This window comes from Bombina bombina, chromosome 1, assembly GCF_027579735.1.
Source record: "Bombina bombina isolate aBomBom1 chromosome 1, aBomBom1.pri, whole genome shotgun sequence".
NCBI classification, from domain to species: Eukaryota; Metazoa; Chordata; class Amphibia; order Anura; family Bombinatoridae; genus Bombina; species Bombina bombina.
In genome coordinates, this window is record NC_069499.1 from 382,472,718 (window position 1) to 382,487,717 (window position 15,000).

Here is a 15,000-nt window from a genome sequence, read left to right on the forward strand (position 1 = left end):
AAATAATCTTCTTAAAATGAATAAACCAACCTATAAATGTCTAGATAAAAAAGCAGTTTGTAGGAATAGTATATCCAGTTCTAAGCATTCCCACGGCATACTCTTTCAGCTCATATGCATTCCCTACACATTAACCCATGCAGCAAGAACATTACAGGAAATCTTTTTCTGGTAAGGAAGTTAAAGGGACAGTGTACGGTAAAACTATTTTTCCCTTAATGTGCTTCTAATAACCTGGTAACCACCTGCTGAGTATGTATGAGAAATTGCTCCTTTATTTTTTTACATAAAGGTTTCCTGATCTTTTCTCTATTTATATAAACAAACGCTAATACTTAGGGGTCAATTCTAAAAAATGTGCAGGTCTAGACTGGTTCTCCTGCTGAACACTTGCAGGGACAGCCCTCATGGAATTCTATAGAACATGGTCTGTCCTTGCAAGTGATGAGCTGTCTCCCATAGAAATAATGAGAGTCTCTGTTATGTAAAAGTTCACAATGGTTGGTCATTTGGTGAATGAAGTACACAGAGAAAATATTACGCCTCATACAAATCAAATTTTGTTGTTTTCAGCGCACTGTACCTTAAAATCACTGTTATTTTTTGTATGCATAGGTTTTTACTTTCAAAGTAATTAGTGTTTTCAGTATTTTGATAAAAGGTTGTCACTTTTAATTTGCAAGAAAAAACAGTGAGATCTGTAGGGAGAAAATGTTTACAGAATTACACTGGGATATAAGATATAATTTCATATATGCCCATGGAATTCCAATTTTACGAAACCAGGTGCTCCCTCCCCCCTTATGCAAACATCCCCAGACAAGCTTTACCCAAATCTGCACACGCAGGCACTCTTTTCACACCTGCACACACCCCTAATGTTCTAGTACACATTCTCCAAAAACACTCCCATTTTGATGCACTCGTACAAGTCCTCTACTAAAGCTATAGACACAGCATGCCCACCACTCTTACACACTCACTGCCCCTCACAAACACTCTTACACACACTCCCCCTGGAAATGTCCTATCCTTATACACTCCCCTTGCACTCTCCTACCCTTATACACTCCCCCAGGTACTCCCCTACCCTTACACACTCCACCAGGCATTCTCCTACCCTTACACACTCCCCCAGGAACTCTCCTATCCTTACACACTCCTCTAGGCACTCTCCTACCCTTATACACTCCTCTAGGCACTCTCCTACCCTTACACAATCCCTAGGCCCTCTCCTAACCTTACACACTCTGCCAGGCACTCCCCTACACTTACACAACCCCAGCAGGCACTCTCCTACCCTTACACACTCCCCCAGGTATTCTCCTACCCTTACACACTCCCCAGGCACTCTCCTTCCCATAAACAATCCCCCAGGTATTCTCCTACCCTTACACACTCCCCAGGCACTCTCCTTCCCTTAAACACTACCTCAGGCACTCTCCTACCCTTACACACTCCCCTAGGCCCTCTCCTACCCTTACACACTCCCCTAGCCCTCTCCTACCCTTACACACTCCCATAGGCCCTCTCCTACCCTTACACACTCCTCAAGGCACTCTTCTACCCTTACACACTCCCCTAGGCCCTCTCCTGCCCTCACACACTCCCCTAGGCCCTCTCCTATCCTTACACACTCCCCTAGGCCCTCTCCTACCCTTACACACTCCCCTAGGCCCTCTCCTACCCTTGCACACTCCCCTAGGCCCTCTCCTACCCTTGCACACTCCCCTAGGCCCTCTCTACCCTTACACACTCCCCTATGCCCTCTCCTAACCTTACACACTCCCCTAGGCTCTCTCCTACCTTTACACACTCCTCAAGGCAGTCTCCTACCCTTACACACTCCCCAAGACACTCTCCTACCCTTACACACTCCCCTAGGCCCTCTCCTACCCTTACACACGCCCCTAGGCCCTCTCCTACCCTTGCACACTCCCCTAGGCCCTCTCCTACCCTTGCACACTCCCCTAGGCCCTCTCCTACCCTTGCACACTCCCCTAGGCCCTCTCCTACCCTTGCACACTCCCCTAGGCCCTCTCCTACCCTTGCACACTCCCCTAGGCCCTCTCCTACCCTTGCACACTCCCCTAGGCCCTCTCCTACCCTTGCACACCCCCTAGGCCCTCTCCTACCCTTATACACTCCCCTAGGCCCTCTCCTACCCTTACACACTCCCCTAGGCCCTCTCCTACCTTTACACACTCCTCAAGGCACTCTCCTACCCTTACACATGCCCCAAGGCACTCTCCTACCCTTACACACTCCCCTAGGCCCTCTCCTACCCTTACACACTCAACCAGGCACTTTCCCATCCTTACCGACACATTTTCTGCAATGTTATATTACTTTATAGCATAAAACATCTCTACAAGATGATTTAACCATGATAACTACTGAATTAAATTTTTTAGTTCTATTGTGTAAAAATAATAAAAATAATGCTTACAGGCATATGGCACATTGCACAACTGGTGCACTGCTGTAGCCATGGAAATAAGAAAAAAAATGGAGACCTGGGGTGTTCATATGTTCTTTCTTTCTACATCCTACTCAAGATTCCAAAAAATGTATACATTTTCTTGAAAACAATCCATGCTTAAAATAGACTTTGGAAGCACATTATTATTATCAGGTATTTGTAGAGCGCCAACAGATTCCGCAGCGCTGTAAACATAGTCGGTGTACAGGATAGCTTTTGTAGGGGTCAAGTGGGTAGAGGGCCCTGCCGAGAGTTTCACTGTTGTAGTCGGCTCTTATGAAGCGATCTGTAAACAGCTGGGCCCATAGGCTTACAATCTAAGGGGTTCAAGGGGGAAGCAATGGCGTTAGGAAAGGTTAGTGTTGGTTGTATGCATCCCTGAATAGTAAAGTTTTTAGGGAGTGCTTGAAGCTGTTAAAACTAGGGGAGAGTCTTATGGAGCGAGGCAGGGAATTCCACAAGATGGGGACCAAGTCCTGTAAACGTGAATGTGAGGAAGTAACAAGAGAGGAAGAGATCCTGAGCTGATCGAAGGGGACGGGAGGGAGAGTATCTGGAGACAAGTTCTGAGATGTAGGGGGGAGCAGTGCAGTTGAGAGCTTTATATGTCAGGGTGAGGATTTTATGTTTAATCCTAGAGGCAAGAGGAAGCCAGTGAAGGGAATGGCAGAGAGGTGCAGCAGATGAAGAGCGACAAGTAAGGAAGATGAGTCTGGCAGAGGCATTCATAATGGATTGTAAAGGAGCTGTGCGGCAGCTAGGTAGACCAGAGAGGACAGAATTGCAGTAGTCGAGGCGGGAAAGGATGAGAGAGTGGATTAAAATCTTGGTTGTATCTTGTGTAAGGAAATGTCTAATTTTAGCAATGTTTTTAAGGTGGAAGCGGCAGGCTTTAGCCAAGGACTGGATGTGAGGAGTGAAGGAAAGATCTGAGTCAAGTGTGACCCCAAGACATCGGGCGAGCGGGGTAGGGGTAATGATGGAATTATCAACAGTTATAGAAATTTTGGGGGTGGAGACATTGGAAGAAGGGGGAAAAATAAGGAGTTCAGTTTTGGAGAGATTTAGCTTAAGGTAGTGAGAGGACATCCAAGATGAGATGTGAGAAAGACAGTTAGTGACACGGGTTAGTAAGGAAGGAGGTAGGTCTGGTGCATAGAGGTAGATTTGGGTGTCATCGGCATACAAATGGTATTGAAACCCATGGGACTTTATTAAGGAACCTAGTGACGAGGTGTAGATTGAGAAGAGAAGGGGACCAAGGACAGAGCTTTGAGGTACCCCAACAGAAAGTGGTAACGGGGCAGAGGATGCTCCAGAGAAGGCTACACTAAATGTACTATGTCAGATAGGAAGAGAACCACGAGAGAGCTGTGTCACAGATGCCGAAGGATTGGAGGGTTTGGAGCAGAAGAGGGTGGTCAACAGTGTCAAAGGCTGCAGACAGGTCAAGGAGGATAAGCAGAGAGAAGTGGCCTTTGGATTTTGCTGCAAGTAGGTCATTGGTAACCTTGACAATTGCTGTCTCTGTAGAGTGATGGGAACGAAATCCAGATTGCAGTGGGTCAAGAAAAGAGTTTAGTGTAAGGAAATGGGATAGACGTGCGTAAACTAGCTTTTCGAGGAGCTTTGAGGCAAGAGGGAGTAGGGAAATAGGGCAGTAATTTGAAGGGGAGGTTGGATCAAGGGAAGGTTTTTTGAGGATAGGTGTGACCAGTGCATGTTTTAGAGATGAGGGAAATATACCGGTGCTGAGGGAGAGGTTGAAAATGTGTGTGAGTATGGGGGTGAGGGTAGAAGAGAGGGAGGGGAGTAGCTGTGAGGAGATTGGGTCGAGGGGACAGGTAGTGAGGTGGGAGGACAGTATAAGGGCAGAAACTTCATCCTCATTAACAGGAGCTGAATTTTTGGATATTTGGGTTTTGGGTGATCGTGAGCTTTTGAGGGGGTGGGAGATTGGAAGTATGTTGAGAGCTGATTTCACTTCTGATGGAGTCAATTTTGTTGTTGAAGTGGCTTGCAAAATCTTGAGCTGAGAGAGAGGTTGTGTTAGGAGGTGGGGGTGGGCGGAGAAGAGTGTTGAACGTGTTGAACAGACGTTTAGGGTTAGAGGAAAGAGTAGAGATGAGATTAGAAAAATATTGTTGCTTATAAAGATTAAGGGCAGAATAGTAGGAGTTCAGGATGAACTTGTAGTGAAGAAAGTCAGCTGAACTCCGAGATTTCCTCCAATGTCGCTCAGCAGTACGGGAGCATCTGCGTAGGTATCGTGTCAGAGGAGTATGCCAGGGCTGAGGATGAGAGTGTGGTTTCTGAGCTAAGGTTGGAGGGGCCAGAGTGTCAATGACCGATGTAAGGGTGGAATTATACTGGCAGATAAATTGGTCAGGGCAGGAAAAGGAGGTGATGGATGAGAGGAGAGGTTTGAGGGAGCTAGCGAGCTGATGCAGATCTAGTGACTTAGTGCTTCTGTGAAGTTTGGTGTGAGGGGTAGAGGGAGGGGGAGTTGTAGGTAGGGAAGTGATGTTGCAAGTTAGGAGATGATGGTCAGAGAGAGGAAAAGGGGAGTTTGATAAATTTGAAAGAGTGCATCGATAGGTGAAAATCAGATCAAGGGAATGACCATCTTTGTGAGTGGGAGAGTCAGTCCATTGTGACAGGCCGAAAGAGGAAGTCAGTTGAAGAAGTTGTATTGCAGAGGAGGCATTGGGATTGTCAAGAGGGATGTTAAAGTCACCAAGAATGAGGGCAGGGGTGTCTGAGGAAAGGAAATAAGGAAGCCAGGCAGCAAAATGATCTAAAAATTGAGTTGGGGAGCCAGGGGGGCGGTATATGACTGCAACACGTATAGAGAGGGGAGACAATAACCGAATCATGTGTGCTTCAAATGAAGAAAATTTGCATATCCTCACCCAGAATCACCTGCTTCAATAGAAACACGGTTTTATATGGAAAGTGCACATATGTGCATACAATGCATTGAAAGAACACATTTTTTCTGGTCATTTCTTAGGCTGATGACCTTTTGTGAAATTTTCGATTCCTTAAGATGTTCCCCTATGAGTAATTTACCATTTGTGTCATGAAAATGTCATTCCTGTGCAGGTTTCATGGCTGTTTTATGGTGTCAGCCATGGTAAAAAGAAAACATTAACATGTTTTAGATGCATGTGATTTGAAGGCATGGACTATTCCTTTTTTTTATTTCCTTTGTTCACCTACTGTACCTCTACAAGTTAAAAAAATCTGCTGAGAATCTGGAGTAATTAGGACATATTTTTAGAACACTGAGCTTTGAAGCCAATTCCTAAGCATGCATTTCCAGGGATGAAGTATTTATTTCAAATTGTATATTCACCAAGGTGTTTACTTCTAAGAAACATAACATTTTAAATTTACATTTGAGATTTAAATTAGGGCATTTATTAGTTCTTTCATGTAAACGTTATGCTTGAGGAGACTTATAGCGTTGCAAATTTGTGAACTACCCTTGTCACAGAGTTCAGAAAACATATACAGGAAGTATGGGACATCATAATATACCCCTTTTTTTATTCTACAACTACCTTCCCAAAAATCTGCTAGGAATCATTCCCATCAGACTTACACATCTTATTTATTTATTATGGTTCATTAAAACTGGATACACACAAAATACCATAAAAGGTGACAGAGGGGAGTGCTAAAAATGTTTTGCACCACTGTTGTCATCACACTTTAGTTCACTCGAAGGAAAAGTTTGGTTCTGCAATTTTAAACAACTTTTCAATTTACTTCTATTATCTAATTTGTTTCATTCTACTGGTATCTTTTGTTAAAAAAAGGATACCTAGTTAGGCTCAGGATCAGCAATGCACTACAGCTGCTGATTGGTGGCTGCACATAAATGCCTCTTGAAATTGGTTCATCAGATGTTTTCAGCTAGCTTTCAATAATACATTTCTGCTCGTTCAACAAAGGATCCCAAGAGACTTAAGCAAATTTGATAATAGAAGTAAATTGAAAAGTTGTTTAAACATGTGCACACTATCTGAATAATGTAAGAAAAAAAACAGAATTTATGCTTACCTGATAAATTACTTTCTCTTGCGGTGTATCCAGTCCACGGATTCATCCTTACTTGTGGGATATTCTCCTTCCCTACAGGAAGTGGCAAAGAGAGCACACAGCAGAGCTGTCCATATAGCTCCCCCCCTAGCTCCACCCCCCAGTCATTTGACCAAAGGTTAAGAAGCCAAAGGAGAAACCATAGGGTGCAGTGGTGACTGTAGTTTAAACAAAAATTTCTTTTTTTTTTTCTTCTTTATTTACCTGACTTAATGGCCAGGGCGGGCCGTGGACTGGATACACCGCAAGAGAAAGTAATTTATCAGGTAAGCATAAATTCTGTTTTCTCTTGCAAGGTGTATCCAGTCCACAGATTCATCCTTACTTGTGGGATACCAATACCAAAGCTTTAGGACACGGATGAAGGGAGGGAACAAGACAGGTACCTTAAACGGAAGGCACCACTGCTTGCAAAACCTTTCTCCCAAAAATAGCCTTCGAAGAAGCAAAAGTATCGAATTTATAAAATTTGGCAAAAGTATGCAGTGAAGACCAAGTCGATGCCTTACAAATCTGTTCCACAGAAGCCTCATTTTTGAAAACCCATGTGGAAGCCACTGCTCTGGTAGAATGAGCAGTAATTCTTTCAGGAAGCTGCTGGCCAGCAGTCTCATAGGCCAAACAGATGATGCTTTTCAGCCAAAAGGAAAGAGGTAGAAGTCGCTTTCTGACCTCTCCTCTTACGAGAATAGATAACAAACAAAGAAGATGTTTGTCTGAAATCCTTAGTTGCTTGTAAATAGAACTTTAAAGCACGAACTACATCAAGATTTTGCAAAAGACGGTCCTTCTTCGAAGATGGGTTAGGACACAGAGAAGGAACAACTATTTCCTGGTTAATATTCTTGTTAGAAACAACTTTAGGAAGAAAACCAGGTTTGGTACGCAAAACTACCTTATCTGCGTGGAACACCAGATAAGGTGAATCACACTGTAAGGCAGATAATTCTGAGACTCTTCGAGCAGAAGAGATAGCTACCAAAACAAAACTTTCCAAGATAACAACTTAATATCTATGGAAAGTAAAGGTTCAAACGGAACCCCTTGAAGAACTGAAAAAACTAGATTTAGAGTCCATGGCGGAGCCACAGGTTTATAGACAGGCTTGATTCTGACTAAAGCCTGTGCAAACGCTTGAACATCCGGTACCTCTGCCAGAAGCTTGTGCAAAAGGATAGACAGAGCAGATATCTGTCCCTTTAAAGAACTAGCCGACAATCCTTTCTCCAAACCGTCTTGGAGAAAAAACAATATCCTGGGAATCCTAATCTTACTCCATGAGTGACCCTTGGATTTACACCAACAAAGATATTTCCTCCATAACTTATGGAAGACTTTCCTGGTGACAGCTTTCTAGCCTGGATCAGAGTATCTAAAACTGACTCAGAAAAAACCACGCTTTGAAAGAATTAAGCGTTCAATCTCCAAGCAGTCATTAGTGAAACTAGATTTGGATGCTTGAACGGACCCTGTATTAGAAGGTCCTGCCTCATAGGCAGTGTCCATGGTGGGACAGATGACATGTCCACTAGGTCTGCATACCAAGTCCTGCGTGGCCACGCAGGCGCTATCAAAATCACTGATGCCTTCTCCTGCTTGATTCTGGGATCAGACGAGGGAGAAGAGGAAACGGTGGGAAAACATAAGCCAGATTGAAGGACCAAGGCGCTACTAGAGCATCTATCAATGCCACCTTGGGGTCCCGGGACCTGGATCCGTAGAGAGGAAGCTTGGTGTTCTGACGGGACGCCATCAGTTCCAACTCTGGAATGCCCCATAGCTGAGTCAGCTGGGCAAATACCTCCGGGTGGAGTTCTTAGTCCCCCCGGGTGAAAAGTCTGACGACTTAGAAAATCCGCCTCCCAGTTGTCTACACCTGGGATGTGACTTGCTGAGAGATGGCAGGAGTGGGCCTCCGCCCACCTGAATATTTTGGTTACTTCCCTCATCGCTAGAGAACTCTTTGTTCCCCCCTGATGATTGATGTAAGCTACAGTCGTAATGTTGTCCGACTGAAATCTTATGAATTTGGCCGCAGCTAGGTGAGGCCATGCCTGAAGCGCGTTGAATATCGCCCTCAGTTTGAGATACAGATGGCCGAGGAATGGAATGAAGAACTCGGCAAGTAGTTAAAAGTTTCAACTTTCTGACCTCCGTCAGAAATATTTTTATTTCTACCGAATCTATTGGTGTTCCTAGGAAGGGAACCCTTGTGAGTGGGGACAGGGAACTCTTTTTGATGTTCACCTTCCACCCGTGAGACCTTAGAAAGGCCAATACAATCTCCGTGTGAGCCTTGGACTGTGAAAAGACGGCGCCTGAATTAAGATGTCATCCAAATAAGGCGCCACTGCTATGCCCCGCGGTCTTAGAACCGCCAGAAAGGACCCTAGCACCTTTGTGAAAATTCTGGGAGCAGTGGCTAAACCGAATGGAAGAGCCACGAACTGATAATGCTTGTCTAGAAAAGCGAACCGGAGGAACTGATGATGATCTTTGTGGATTGGAATATGCAGGTACGCATCCTTTAGATCCACGGTAGTCATATATTGACCTTCCTGGATCATAGGTAAGATTGTCCGAATGGTCTCCATCTTGAATGATGAGACTCTGAGGAATTTGTTTAGAAATTTGAGATCCAGGATTGGTCTGAAAGTTCCTTCTTTTTTGGGAACCACAAACAGGTTTGAGTAAAACCCCAGCCCTTGTTCCGCAATTGGAACTGGGTGGAACACTCCCATTGTATGTAGGTCATCTACACAGCGTAAGAACGCCTCTTTCTTTGTCGTGTCTGTAGACAGATGAGAAATATGGAACCTTCCCCTTGGAGGGGAGTCCTTGAATTCTAGAAGATATCCCTGGGTAACAATCACTAAAGCCCAGAGATCGAGAACATCTCTTGCCCAGGCCTGAGCGAAGAGAGAAAGTCTGCCCCCTACGAGATCCGGTTACGAATCAGGGGGCTACCGCGTCATGCTGTCTTGGTAGCAGCTGCAGGCTTTTTGACCTGTTTACCCCTGTTCCAGCCCTGATAAGGCTTCCAGGTTGCCTTGGGCTGTGAAGCGTTACCCTCTTGCATTGCAGCTGTAGAGTCTAAAGCAGGACCGCTCCTGAAATTACGAAAGGAGCGAAAATTAGCTTTGTTTTTAGCCTTAAAAGGCTTGTCCTGGGGGAGAGCATGGCCCTTTACCTGGTGATTTCTGAAATAATCTCTTTCAATTCTGGCCCGAAAAGGGTCTCTCTTGAAAGGGATATTTAACAATTTGGATTTTGACGACACATCGGCCGACCATGACTTGAGCCAAAGCGCTCTGCGTGCCATAATGGCGAAGCCTGAATTTTTTGCCAACCAACTTAACTAATTGCAAAGCGGCATCTGTGATAAATGTATTAGCCAGCTTTAGAGCCTTAATTCTATCCATAATTTCATCATATGAGGACTCCGTCTGGAGCAACTCCTCCAGCGCCTCAAACCAGAAAGCCGCTGCAGTAGTTACAGGAACAATGCAGGCATTAGGTTGGAGAAGAAAGCCTTGTTGAACAAAGATTTTCTTAAGTAAACCTTCTAACTTTTTATCCACAGGATCTTTAAAAACACAACTGTCTTCAATTGGTATGGTTGTGCGCTTAGCTAGTGTCGAAACAGCCCCCTCTACCTTAGGGACCGTCTGCCACGAGTCCCGCCTAGGGTCAGTTATGGGGAACATTTTCTTAAAAATAGGTGGGGGGACAAAAGGGACACCTGGTCTATCCCACTCCCTAGTAACAATATCTGCAACCCTCTTAGGGATCGGAAATGCATCAGTGTATACAGGAACCTCTAGGTACTTGTCCATTTTACACAATTTCTCTGGGACCACCATAGGGTCACAATCATCCAGAGTAGCTAATACCTCCCTGAGCAAAACGCGGAGGTGTTCCAATTTAAATTTAAATGCTAATGAATCTGACTCTGCCCGATGAGAAACCTTTCCTGAATCGGAAATTTCTCCCTCAGACATCAAATCCTTCACCTCCATTTGTGTTGTGAGGGTACATCAGATAAGGCTACTAAAGCTTCAGACTGCTCATAATCTGTTCTTAACACAGAGCTATCACGCTTTGTAGGAAAAACTGGCAGTTTGGATAGAAAGGCCGCAAGGGAATTATCCATAACTGTCGCTAGTTGTTGCAATGTAATAGGGGCAGACGCACTAGAGGCACTAAGCGTCGCTTGCGCGCGCGTAACTGGTTGTGACACATGGGGAGAGGTAGACGGACTAGCCTCATTACCTTCAGTCTGAGAATCATCTTGGGTCACATTTTTAAGTGCAACAATATGATCTTTAAAGTGTATAGACATATTAGTGCAATTGGGACACATTCTGAGAGGGGGTTCCACCATGGCTTCTAAACACATTGAACAAGGATTTTTCTTAGTGTCAGACATGTTTAACAGACTAGTAGCATACACAAGCAAGCTTGGAAAACACTTCAAATCAAATAAAAAACACAGTTTGAAAAAAAACGTTACTGTACCTTTAAGAAATAAAAAGGGCACACAATTTTACAAAACAGTGAAAAATGCACCAATCTACCAATGTACCTAAGGCTTTAATAAGATTGCACAGCAAGTTTCAGAACGATTAACCCCTTAATGCCCAAACCGGAGCAGCCGAAAGCCAACAAGAGCACACAATGTTACAAAACAGTGAAAAATGCACCAATCCTTTTGAAAAAAACGTTACTGTACCTTTAAGAAATAAAAAGGGCACACAATTTTACAAAACAGTGAAAAATGCACCAATCCTTTTGAAAATTTCACAGTATGTACCTAAGGCTGTAATATGATTGCACAGCAATTTTCAGAACAATTAACTCCTTAATGCCCAAACCGGAGCAGCCTAAAGCCAACAACCGGTTAACTAAAGCACCTTGCCACAGCTTACTACTGTGGCCCTACCTGCCCTTAGGGATCAGTTTTGGGGAAATAAAGCTTCTTCTAGGCCCTCAAGCAGCAGCTGTACCCTCCATGTGAAGCAGCATGAAACAGTCTCTCAATTCTAAGTGTGCATCTGAGGCGCGAAATTAGGCCTCTCCCGCTCCACTCCGGAGTTGTGAGGCCTACAAAAATCACTTCTAAGTGACTAAATTTATGTCATGTGGATAATAACCCCAGTAAAACACTCCAAAGTGCCTAAAAAGGTGTCTCCAATGAGTATTTTTTAATAAATAATCGATTGCCCTGCATTAGTGTCAACCAGCCTATTTAGCCCTGTCATGTAAGCATTCAATTCTATACTAAGTCTCAGAACATAGCTTACCCTCCCCACATGGGGATCTTGTCAGTCTTCTAGCATTATCTCAGTCTTGTCTAGAAATAAATGACTGAACATACCTCATTGCAGTCAAGCCTGCAAACTGTTCCCCCCAACTGAAGTTTTCTGGTACTCCTCAGTCCTGTGTGGGAATAGCAGTGGATTTTAGTTACAACATGCTAAAATCATTTTCTTCTCAGCATAAATCTTCATCACTTTTCTGCTAGAGAGTAAATAGTACAAACCGGTACCATTTAAAAATAACAAACTCTTGATTGAAGATATAAAACTACAATTCTAACACGACATTCACTTTACCCTCCCTGAGAGAGAACCTAGTGCGTTAACGCGGCAAAGAGAATGACTGGGGGGTGGAGCTAGGGGGGAGCTATATGGACAGCTCTGCTGTGTGCTCTCTTTGCCACTTCCTGTAGGGAAGGAGAATATCCCACAAGTAAGGATGAATCCGTGGACTGGATACACCTTGCAAGAGAAATTGGGGTTTCATGCCCCTTTAAGGATATAGTTTCAAAGGATACTAATATGAAAATATTTAATAAGCAACAAAAGTGATGAGCAACTAAAATTTCTTATGTGGTTACTTGTAAGAAAGGGAAAAAACACAAGAATCCTAAACATTTGGAAAGTATATCTGCAACAGGCAAACGTAAGTGTTCATCGTTCAGGTCTATAGAGACCATGGCTGAATAACTGCAATTAACTTTAAATACAATTATAAAAAAATATGTTCCTAAATGCTTCCTTTTCCGGTAAAGATTATGAAAACTTTAGGCTTTAGTTCTTTTTCTGTCACTCTATGATTAAAGGGACAGTCCTGTCAAAATTGAATGAATTACGTCTTTGAATAGAAACATATTTAAACATTATACATATATTGGTAAAAATGCTTTTAGTATAGATTATCACTGTTTAATGCTATCATTTTTCTCTGTGCGTGCAAAGTATTCCTGAGCCCATGTCAGGATATCCATTTCAGATTTTTTTTGAGACAGTGAAGTCTGAAGGATTGGAGATCATGCGCATTTAGAAGTGGTTTTTGGCCTTGCCCTTTATGCACCAAGATTTGACCAAATTCTTTGAATCTTTTAATTATATTGTGCACTGTAGAAGGTGAAATGCCCAAAATCCTACCATTTTGACTTTGGGGAATGTTTTTCTCATAGTGTTTGATTATTCACTGACACATCTGTTGGCATACTGGCGAGCCTCGACCCATCCTTTCTCTTGAAGGACGAGGCCTTTTTTGGAGGCTCCTTATATACTATGATTACACATTTGCCTCACCTGTTTCACATCACCTTCTTATTTCAACTTGTCACATCGTTATTAGTCCTAAATTGCCCCGTCCCAACTTTTTTGGAATGTATATTTTCAAAAATACTTTAAATTCACAAAGTAAAACATCAAATAATGTGTTAGTAATGTGTTTTCAATATAGTACAGGGTGTATTGAATTTTCAAATGACTATATTTGTTTGTTTTTTTGCATTTTCCATACTATCCCAACTTTTTCGGAATTCGGGTTTTGCATATATATTGTAAAAATGCTGTGTGTATTTCAGTTTTGGCTGGAATGTTCCTTTAAGTCTGTCACTTATGTATTATATATCTAAACAAAAACAGATCTTTATTTAGAGCTTTCTAAGATTCCATGAGACAACCTGCCCTAATATCTAGACATGAAGAAATTATATGAACCTTTATTCCTCTTTCATCGTCAGGACTAATAGAATTCACAAAGAGGCTTATAGCTTTAGACTTGTCCCATCCAAGGCCAACGGCCACACAGTGTCATCCTCCGGTTCTTTTATATTGCTACATACATACATACACCTTAACCTGCATAAAAAGCATAGAGAGGGTAATTATGAAAACAGGGAAAAGCAATGCTGGATCATTCTGGACTAAAAACATTTGCTGAAAGCAATATATGAGCATCAGGTATTGGGGAATACGCATCACAAAAAAAATGTATAAGGTTATTTGCGAATATAAGTAGAAGAAATGCAAACATGCGCTATATTTCTTGTCGTCCCTTAACCCATTCAACTTTTCATCCATAAAAGTCTATAAGTAGCATTCTCAACATTTCCATAATGAACCCAATAAAAACACTTGTGTAACAATAATGATCATGTTACATAAAATCATGACTAGTCCCTTTGTTTACAAGCTAAAGGTCTTCCTTACATTTTGCTTTCCACTCCTTTTGTCATAAATTATAAATGCTCGTTTTCTGTTCACTCACCAAATGTAAAACCATCTGCCATTCTATTTATTTGATTCCCTCATCTTGGTATTTTAGTTTCTTTTTTTTAAAAACAAAGCTTTCATTCTTCCTTATCATGTTTTTTTGTTTGTTTGTTTTTAACCCCTATTGTGAGAAAATTAGCTCCTTGGGAATCACCAAATTTTCCATTTAAAAAAACAAAAAACCCAGGAGCATACAATTCTACACGCCATGAAAACATTCAATCAGAAGCTGTGATTGCAGAGATTCAATTTTGACACTATACTATTAGATACTGCAGTAGTATCAAACCTTTACATAACTACAGTGTTCATAATTCATGTTTGCTTAACCAATAACCATTCAGGTACACAGTATAAAAGGTATATTCCCTCAATAAATAAAAGAAAATTCTTAAGTGGTTGACACATCACATAAATGTGTGATACATTTTTTTAAATACAGGAATCATGAATATATTAAACATAATGTCAATAAAAGAAATTAGAAGTTTCCAGAGCATGAATGTTCCTGGAAGTTTGTTACCTAGAGAAACTTGCTCAGTGAAGGCAGAGAGGGTTAGCAACCACTTCTAGACAGAATGTCTGTGTCCCCTAAAGTGGTAATTAATGATAATACAACAGCTACAGTGTGCATAATTAGTGCAAATCCAGAATAAAAACTAAATAATGTGAATTAGACAACAGAAGGTTTATAACTACTATTTCAGACAATCTGTTGTAAGACAAGATACAATTGCCCTCCTCCTGAGAGCTGTAAAGTTTTGTAGACAAAACCAATTTGTGCTGGGCTTAATAGAACCCATAAAATATGTGCTGGGGGCAATGTGAGCTTAAGGGGGT

At 42.4% G+C, this 15,000-nt stretch overlaps 1 protein-coding gene across 2 annotated transcripts in view; it reads right to left on the reverse strand.

Moving 5' to 3' along the window:
* Positions 1-15,000, reverse strand: part of GTDC1 (glycosyltransferase like domain containing 1) — an 849,799-nt gene that overhangs the window by 2,026 nt on the left and 832,773 nt on the right. The window lies entirely within an intron of this gene.